Source organism: Penaeus monodon, chromosome 5, assembly GCF_015228065.2.
Source record: "Penaeus monodon isolate SGIC_2016 chromosome 5, NSTDA_Pmon_1, whole genome shotgun sequence".
Taxonomy (NCBI): Eukaryota; Metazoa; Arthropoda; class Malacostraca; order Decapoda; family Penaeidae; genus Penaeus; species Penaeus monodon.
The window spans coordinates 53,030,548-53,040,361 of NC_051390.1; positions in this window are offsets into that span (position 1 = coordinate 53,030,548).

The following is a 9,814-nucleotide window of genomic DNA, read 5'->3' on the forward strand; positions in this document are numbered from 1 at the left end:
GGGGTGAAGGAAGGGAGGGAGAGGAAGGGAGAGGGGGAATAAGGGGGGTAGGGGGGAAGAGGGGAAAAGAAGAGAGGGAAGAGAGAGAGGGGGGAGAGGGGAAAGAGAGAGGGGGGAGAGAGAGAGAGAGAGAGAGCGAGAGGGGAGAGAGGGGAAGAGAGAGAGAGAGAGAGAGAGAGAGAGAGGGAGAGGAAAGAGAGAGAGAGAGAGAGAGAGAGAAAAGGGGGAGGACGAGAGAAGAGAGGAGAGGGGCGAGAGGAGAGAGAGAGAGGGGGGGGGGGAGAGAGGGAAAGAGATAGAGAGAGAGGGAGAAGCACAGGGAGAGGGGAAGGGAGAGGGAGGGAGACAACTCAAGCGAAATTTCTTCAGATTGTCAAAGGGGGGTGGGGGATAATGCCATACTGACCTCGAAAAAAGTAACCTCCACTCCCCCCCCCCTTCGCAAATCTGGTAACTCCTCCAGAAAATAGCCATAACATCCAAGATCTGCAGATTTTCTTTAAATAATAAAAAAAACACAAATCCGAGGTTCATAAAAGGAGCTCCAAGTGAGCTTTAGTATTTGAAAAAGTCTGATTATTAAATGTATTTATGCATTAATAAACAGATTAACAAAGCAGTAAATGTCGTTCAAAGCCCAAAAATCCACCGGCTCTGAAGGGGGAGGGGGAGGGGGAGGAGGGGGGGAGGAGGAGGAGGAGGAAATTTCACACCCCCACTCCCCACCTCCTACTTACCTTGCCCTACCCTACCCTTCCCTACCTTACTCTACCCTACTCTAACCTTCTCTATATTCCCTAACATAACATAGCATGACATAACATACCCTACCCTACCCCTCCCTTCCCATCTCCTCCTCTCCTCCTCCCTCTTCCCTCCTCCTTCCCCCATCCCTCTTCCCTCCTCCTTCCCCCATCCCTCTCCCTCCTCCTCCCTCCCCTTCCCTCTCCCCCTTCCCTCATCCTTCCCTATCTCCCTCCCCACCCCACCCCACCCTCCCGTTCCCCCACCCCACCGCACCCTCCCCTTCCCCCACCCAACCCCACAATCACGGTGTTCAAAACGCATTTTCTTCTGTCGTAAAGAACAATGGCATTGGTGACGTCATGCCACACTGATACGGGCGTCCTACTGGCAGCCTGACGTACGCCAGACGTGGCAAATGGGTCCAGTATGAGGGGGAATTTCCCATCAAGGACATATACAAGAAAGGGGGAGAGACGAGGTGAGGAAGAAGAGACCGAGGAAGAGGAGACGGAGGAAGAGGAGACGGAGGAAGAGGAGACGGAGGAAGAAGAGACGGAGGAAGAGGAGACGGAGGAAGAGGAGACGGAGGAAGAGGAGACGGAGGAAGAGGAGACGGAGGAAGAGGAGACGGAGGAAGAGGAGACGGAGGAAGAAGGGGCGACGGACGAACACAAGAAATAAGGGGGAAATACGAAAAGGGTGTAAGAATGAAGGAATCAAGGACGAAGGAATCAAGGACGAAGGAATCAAGGACGAAGGCAAGGGAACGGGAGAGATAAGAACGAGGGGGGGAGAGAGTCGAAATAGGAGCGTAGGCAAGAAAATAGGAGAGAAGAAGGAGAAGGAGGAGGAGAAGAAGAAAAAACAGACGAAAAAGGAAAGAATCAAGGACCAAAACAAAAAAACGGTTAAGATATGAAGGAGAGCGAAAAACGAATCAAAGACGAAAACAAACACAGAAACAAAACAAACAAACAAACAAAACAAAAATAGGAAGAGACAAGACACGAAGAACGAAAAAAAGACAAAGACGGAGCGAATCGTCGGCGGAAAACAACAACAACAACAACAACAACAAACAGGAGAGGCACGAAGGCGCAAGGAAGAGAAGGCGTAGCGAGGAGCGAGAGCAACGTAGGCCTAACCACCCCGGAGCCGAGACGCGCCACGCCACGACGTCTCTCGCGGTTTCGACGTCACGGCGAGGAAGCGAATCTGCTGACGAAGGCCGCGATCTCGCTCCTCGCCTCTTGTCTCTGTTCCGAGCCTTTTTGTGGGTGTTTTATCTTTTTTCTTTTCCTTCCTTTTCTTCTTCTTCTTTTTCTTCTTTCTCACCTAGTGTCTTTCTTGGTTCTCTCTCTCTCTCTCTCATCTCTCTCTCTCTCTCTCTCTCTCTCTCTCTCTCTCTCTCTCTCTCCTCTCTCTCTCTCTCTCTCTCTCTCTCTCTCTCTCTCATCCACCAAAAAATCTTCATATTTTCCCCTCCACAGTCTTACTTCCCCCCTACATTCTCCATTCCCCTCCTCTTCCTCTACATCATCTTCCCCTCTCCCCCCCCCCTCATCCTTCCCCTCCCTCCCCCTTCACCCCCTTCCCTCCTCACCCCTCCCTATCTCCCACCCTCCCCCTCCTCCACCCCCCCCGCACTCACCCTCCTAACTCCCCCTCCTCCCCAACATAACCCCAAGCATTTCTCACGATTCCATGTCCATCCGAACAACCCAACACGGGCCCTTGAAAACGCCAAAGATCATCACAGCGTCGGCCCGATAAGATAAAACTGATAACACCGCTCGCCTGGCCACACGACCTCGCTCGGAGTCCATGGAAACGAGAAGGGATACAATAAAATAAAATAAAAATATATAATAGACAAACGCAATAAAACACGGGGATAACAGACAAACGCAATAAAACAAGGAATTAATAGACAAACGCAATAATACACGGGGATAACAGACAAACGCAATAAAACGAGGAGATAATAGGCAAACGCAATAAAACAGGGAGATAATAGGCAAACGCAATAAAACGAGGAGATAATAGGCAAACGCAATAAAACGAGGAGATAATAGGCAAACGCAATAAAACGAGGAGATAACAGACAAACGCAATAAAACACGGGGATAATAGACACATGGCGTAAAAGATAAAGGAGGCAAAAGACAAAATGGCGAGCTAGGAAGAGCGGGAATATAAAGAGAATGAATACAAATGACTGATGGTAATTAATGGGAAATAAGCAGACCTACAAAATCTTTGAGGCAAGCAGAGAGGCGATCACGAGAACGTAATCAATCACAAATAAAAACATCCGTAATGGTATGATGAAAACAATAACATTAGCAACATCATCATCATCATCAACATGATCATCACCAGCATCAACATCAAGAACATCAACATCAAAAAAAAAACATCAACATCAACTACAAAAACATCAACAGCAACATCAATCAACATCACCAACAAACATCAACATCAAACATAATCACCAACAAACATCAACACCAACGTCAACATCAACATCATCATCATCATAAATCACCAACAACATCACCAACAACAAACATCACCAACAACAAACATCAACACCAACGTCAACATCAACATCATCATCATCATAAACATCACCAACAACAAACATCACCAACAACAAACATCACCAACAACAAACATCACCAACAACAAACATCACCAACAACAAACATCACCAACAACAAACATCACCAACAACAAACATCACCAACAACAACCATCAACACCAACACCGCCAGCGGCACCGTGGCCTCCCGCCCCTCGCCCTTCCTTCCGGCCAGCCTCCACCCTCCGGCGGGTCAACAGGTCAACCCAGCTAACACTTGTCACTAAGTTCAAGGTCGAAGTTTCACCTCATTTTTTGGCTTCCTCTGAACCAGGTGGAGGGGGGAGGGGGAGAGGGAAGGAGGGGGGGATAGGCCTAATTATTATCTCATTCTCTGGCGCATAGCTGTTGTACAACTCGGTTATATAGGCCTACAATGTTTGTTGTTAGTACGGCGATAGATAGATCATAAGCTTGAAAGATTTCCATCGTCATTACCGTTATTTTTATTATAAAGGTAATGATAAATGTTAACCATAATTTGGATTAAGGGGAACTGTATCGTCTGTTTCTCTGGCTCTCCCCCTCTCTTCCTCTCTCTCTCTTTTTCTCCCTCCTTCCTTCTCCTTCCCTCCCTCCCTCCTTGCCTCCCCCTCCCTCCCTCCTTCCCTCCCCCTCCCTCCCTCCTTACCTCTCCCTCCTTCCCTCGTTCCTCCCCCTCCCTCCCTCCTTCCCTCTCCCTCCCTCCTTGCCTCCCTCTCCCTCCCTCGTTCCCTCCCCCTCCCTCCCTCCTTCCCTCTAACTCCCTCCTTCCCTCCTTCCCTCTCCCTCCCTCCCTCCTTCCCTCTCCCTCCCTCCCTCCTTCCCTTTCATAATCCACAGTTGTTAATCTATCACAGTCCCTGTCAATATGAAATCTCGGGGGGGGGGGGAGTACACTAAGTAACACCCCATAAAAGCAAATCCAGGATTAATTTTCTCTGCCACTAAACAATGGAGAGAGAAGGGAGGGAGGGAGGGAGGGTACGGATGAAAGGGTAAGGGGGAAAGGGGGGGGAGGGAGGGAGGGAGGGAGAGAGGGAGGGAGGGAGGGATGAAGGAAGGGAGGGAGGGAGGGAGAGAGGGAGGGTATGGATGAAAGGGGAAGGGGGGAAAGGGGGGAGGGGGGAGGGGGAAAGGGGGGAGGGGGATGAGGGAGGGAGGGAGGGAGGGAGGGAGAAGGGGTAGGGAGTCACAATGACGACATGGCTGTTTACAAAACACTCGTGGCGGGACGATGAGGTAAGTGAGTGCGATTTGTGACTCTGGGAGTGGACGGATGTTTGGGAGTAAACTGACGAACTAAGTGACTGATTGACTGATTGACTGATTGGGTTATTAGTGCTCGCTCGGATGGGCGAGTGGGCGAGTACCCGAGTGAGGGAGAAATACGAAGACAGAGAAAGATAAATTGACAGACAGAAAGGCAGGCAGGCAGGCAGGCTGGCAGACACACACACACACACACACACACACACACACACACACACACACACACACACACACACACACACACACACACACACACACACACACACACACACACACACGGAATAAAAATAAAGAAATAAATAAACAAAATAAATGAATAAAAACAAACCTGACAAACACGCACACAACCAGTCAGAGGGAGAAAGAGAGAGCGACAAAAGAAAAGCGAGAGACAAAGAAAGCGAGCAAAGCAAGACTGAGCAAAGAAGTAAATGAATGAATGATAATTAACTAAATCGACAGGTGACGCGTCCACCTGCCGCCGACGCACCCACGAGGACGGATCAACAACAATTAACAACATGAACACTAACAACAGCAATAAACAATACACAACGAACTAAATAACCAATCGACAACAACAACAAACAGCAACAACAGTAAGTGGCAGCAGCAATGAACATCAAAGGTAAACAACAACCATAAACGCAAACAGTAAACATCAAACATCAACAACAAACATCAAAACAAGAGAGAGAACGCCGCCCAATTTCTAAAATCCGACATACCCCCCTCTCCCCTCTCCTCCTCCCCTCCCTCCCCCTCTCCTCTCCTCTTCCTCTCCCTTCTCTTCTCTTCCTCTCTCCTCTCCCTTCCTCCCCTCCCCTCCCTTCCCCTCCTCTCCCTTCCCCTCCTCTCCCTTCCCCTCCTCTCCCTTCCTCCCCTCCCCTCCCCTCCCCTCCCCTCCTCCCCTTTCCCCTCCTGTCCTCTTCCCCTCCCCTCTACCTTCCTCCACTCCCCTCCCTACGCCCACCCCCACGCCCACCGCCCTCCCACAAGCCCTTTAACGAAGACGAAACCTCCTCCCAAGTCCACAAAGCGTGACGTCACAGACTCTCCTAAGCAAACCGCACGGACTTTCGACTCGAATTTCCAATCCTTCTCACCTGGTCGGGCAAACGCACCTGGGCAACGAAGGCGAAATCCTGAACCCAGGAGCTTTCGAAAATAAATAAACACAGATAGATAAATAAATAAATAAACACGGGCGTATCGGGTGAGACGTGATTATGTGGTGTCGCAAACCGCACGGCTGTTCCTAGGGGCCACTTCCCTCTAGGAACTGTATGCGGTTTGGACTTTATCGACAGCCCTGCAAGACGTAACCAGGAACCACAGACGAGTTAATTGTCACACAAGGAACAAGAGAAGGAAAGGGAGACACAAATAATGAGAGAAACAGATAGACAAGATGAAATAATTTTGTTGTCGCGCGCGCGCGCGTGTGTGTGTGTGTGTGTGTGTGTGTGTGTGTGTGTGTGTGGTGTGTGTGTGTGTGTGTGTGTGTGTGTGTGTGTGTGTGTGCGCGCGCTCGCGCGCGCGAGTGCGAAAGAGAGAGGTGGAAAAAAAAAAATGTCATCATTTAAAGGCCATTTCTATATTGAACCGTTACTTTCCCTTTCCCAATCTGTGCGTCTCCTTCAAAGCATTCCAGACCCATTACTTGCACAAACCCTCCCACTCCGCACTCGTCCTTCCCCCACGACCTCCCCCCCCCCTCTTGCTGGAAATATCCAAGAGATGCCATTTCCCCAAACCACATGCCACGAGGCCCGAACAGTGAGGCATAATTAAGGCGTTCCCTTCCATCCCCTTCCTCCTCCTCCTTCCCTTCCTTCCCTCTTTCCCTCTCCCCCTCCCCTTCCCACCCTCCCCTTCCCACCCTCCCCTACACTCCCCAAACCTCTTGTCTTTCATCTTCATCTCCATCTCCATCTTCATCTTCTTCTTACCCTTACAATTACCCTCACCCTTACCCTTACCCTTCTTCTTCATCTCCTTCGTCTTCCTCTTCTTCACCATCTTCTTCTTTCTCCTCCCCCTCCTCCCCTTCCTCCTGCCCCCCCCACCCACCCCACCCCCGCCCACACCGGCACGCGCCAGAGACACGCGCAGGAGCAGCATTCCTTCACGGGCGTACCTCCACCGCCCGCCCGCCCGCCCGCACGCCCGCACGCCTCCGCCTCACCACCGAGATGAAGGCTGTTCGCATATGCAACTACATCCGCAACGTGCCGTGTGCATGCAATCGGGGTACGTGCTTGCAACCTGAGTACCACACCCGTAGTACCACACCGGCCTCTACGACACGAGGCCAAACTCCATCCTCTCGACACTCACAACTTATTAAGTAAAGCGTGAAAAGCAAACGAGGAAAAAAAGTAAATAAGTAAATAAATAAATAAATAAATAAATAAATAAATAAATGTGTATATATATATATATATATATATATATATATATATATATATATGTGTGTGTGTGTGTGTGTGTGTGTGTGTGTGTGTGTGTGTGTGTGTGTGTGTGTGTGTGTGTGTGTGTGTGTTTTATATAATATATATATATATATATATATATATATATATATATATATATATATATATATATATATATTACAAATACTTCTACATTCATAAACAACCGAAATATTTTCATTGACTAAAATAATAATGTATATATTACAACTTCCTCTTTCCTCAAGATTTTGTTTCGAGTTCTTAACCTGCGAATCACAATCGCAGTCAAACAAATGTAAAAAAATAATAATAATAAAGAGAAACGTTACTATTTTCACAGACAAACAAACAAAATATATATCACTAATTATCGTAAATAAACAAACAAAAAAAAAATCCGATCCCCTCCAGATTTTTTTTTTTTTACTTCACAACCTCTTTTTTTCAAGTTAATTAAAAAAAAAATCATATCTTTTTCTTTTAAATTCGTAACCTATCAAACCACAATCAGAGAATCCCAACGCCCGCGACTTAAAGAATAAAATAAATGAATAGTACAACGCCGCCCGCACGCCCACGCTTTCTACGCGTCGTACGAAACTCCTAACAATGCACAGCAACGTAACGGTTGATAAGGCGATAAGAAAGTGTGTTTAATATTCTCCTGTGTTTAATACTCTCCTCTTTTCTTCTCATTCTCACGTCTTTCTCTCTCTACTACTTTGCATATAAATCCGCCCATCTTCACTCGTTATCTCACTTTCCTTAACCCCCCTTCCTCCCCCACCCACCCCCACCCCCATCGCTAACATATTGTCAAGCTCCCTTCCCCCCCCCCCTCCCCCGCTACCCCCCCTCCTCCCTATTCTATGAGTTCTTCTATATTTTCCTTCTTCCTCCTCTTTAAAGTCTTTCTCTCTTCTCTTTCAATCTCTCTCTCTCTCTCTCTCTCTCTCTCTCTCTCTCTCTCTCTCTCTCTCTCTCTCTCTCTCTCTCTCTCTCTCTCTCTCTGTTTCCTTTACCTTATTCTCTCGTTTTCGCTCCTCCTTTCTCTGATTTATCTATTTTTCTTTCCCTTTTCATCCATTTATCCCGTTTCTTTTATCCACTTTCCTGTGTGTGTTTTCCTTTTCTTTTTCCTCCTCTCCTATTTTCTTTCTATCTGCTCTTCTTTAATCACAATCTTTTATTCTTCTCCTTTCTATATTTCAGATCTTTATCCTTTCCTTCGTTTTTTCCTCTTTCCTCGGTTATTCCTCTCGCCTCATTTATCTTTTTCCCTCTCTTCCCCTTCCCTTTCTTTATCTCTTTCCCGTCGCTTGTCCTTCTTCTCTCCTTTATCGTTTATCCCTCTCTCCTTCTCAATCGCTTATCCCTCTTCCTCCTTTATCGTTTATCCCTCTCCCTCCTTTATCACTTATCCCTCTCCCCTCCTTTATCACTTATCCCTCTCCCCTCCTTTATCACTTATCCACCTCCCCTCCTTTATCACTTATCCCTCTCCCCTCCTTTATCACTTATCCCTCTCCCCTCCTCTATGCTCGCCTTCCCTTACGAATGATTCCTTCAGACACCAAGTCATGGTACTTTACCCCCAACAGTTTCAATTCCACCTCACCCCCCCCCCCGCCTCATCCCTTCCCCTCACCCCCATCGACACCCCACCCCCCCATCCTTCCCCCTCACCCCCACCGACACCCCAAACCCCCATCCTTCCCCCTCTCCCCTCCCCCTCCCCCCCAACCGCAACCTCTTCCCAACCACCGACATTATACACACACACGCCCAAAAAATAATAATAATAATAAAAAAGAAATATAAAAAAAAAACGATAAAGACAAGCCGAACCAAACCACAAAAATGGCCCGGAAGGGAATTAGAATGCAAAATATGTCTGAATTAACTTTCACGGAGCTTCGCGGAGCCTGCCTGCCTGCCTCTCTCTCTCTCTCCCTCTCTCTCTCTCCCCTCTCCCCTCTCCCTCTCCCTCTCCCTCTCCCTCTCCCTCTCCCTCTCCCTCTCCCTCTCCCTCTCTCTCTCTCTCTCTCTCTCCTCTCCTCTCTCCCTCTCTCTCTCTCTCTCTCTCTCTCTCTCTCTCTCTCCCTCTCTCTCTCTCTCTCTCTCTCTCTCTCTCTCTCTCTCTCTCTCTCTCTCTCTCTCGCGGACGGAGACTCCCTCTGCACACGAATGTCTGACGGCCACTTCGACGCGTACCATAGTTTTGCGTGCGCGTGCGGCCCATCACGTACGCATTAATGCACGCACAGTCGGAGCGGGTGGGGGGTGGGGGGGGTATGAGTGGGGAGAGAGGGGAGTGGGGAGGGGGAGGGGAAGGAGGAGAGTGGGAGAAGGGGAGGGGGAGAGGGGGAGAGGGGAATGGGGACTAGGGTGATGGAGAGGGAGGAAGCGGAATAATGGGAAGAGGTAATAATGCTTATGCGTTTGAGCAAATGCGTGAGTGACAGAAGGGGAGTGAAAGGAGAAAAAAAAAGGAGAGGGAGAAGGAGAAAGAGAGAGGGAGAGTACTTGGGGAGAAGGAAAACAGTGGGGGAGAGGCAAAATTGGGGAGAGGGAGGGAGAGGGAGGGAGAGGGAGGGAGAGGGAGAGGGAGAGGGAGAGGGAGGGAAGGGGAGAGGGAGGGAGGGGAGAGGGAAGTACTTGGGGAGAAGGAAACATGGGGGGAGGGAAAAGGGGGAGGGAGGGAGGAGGAGAGGGG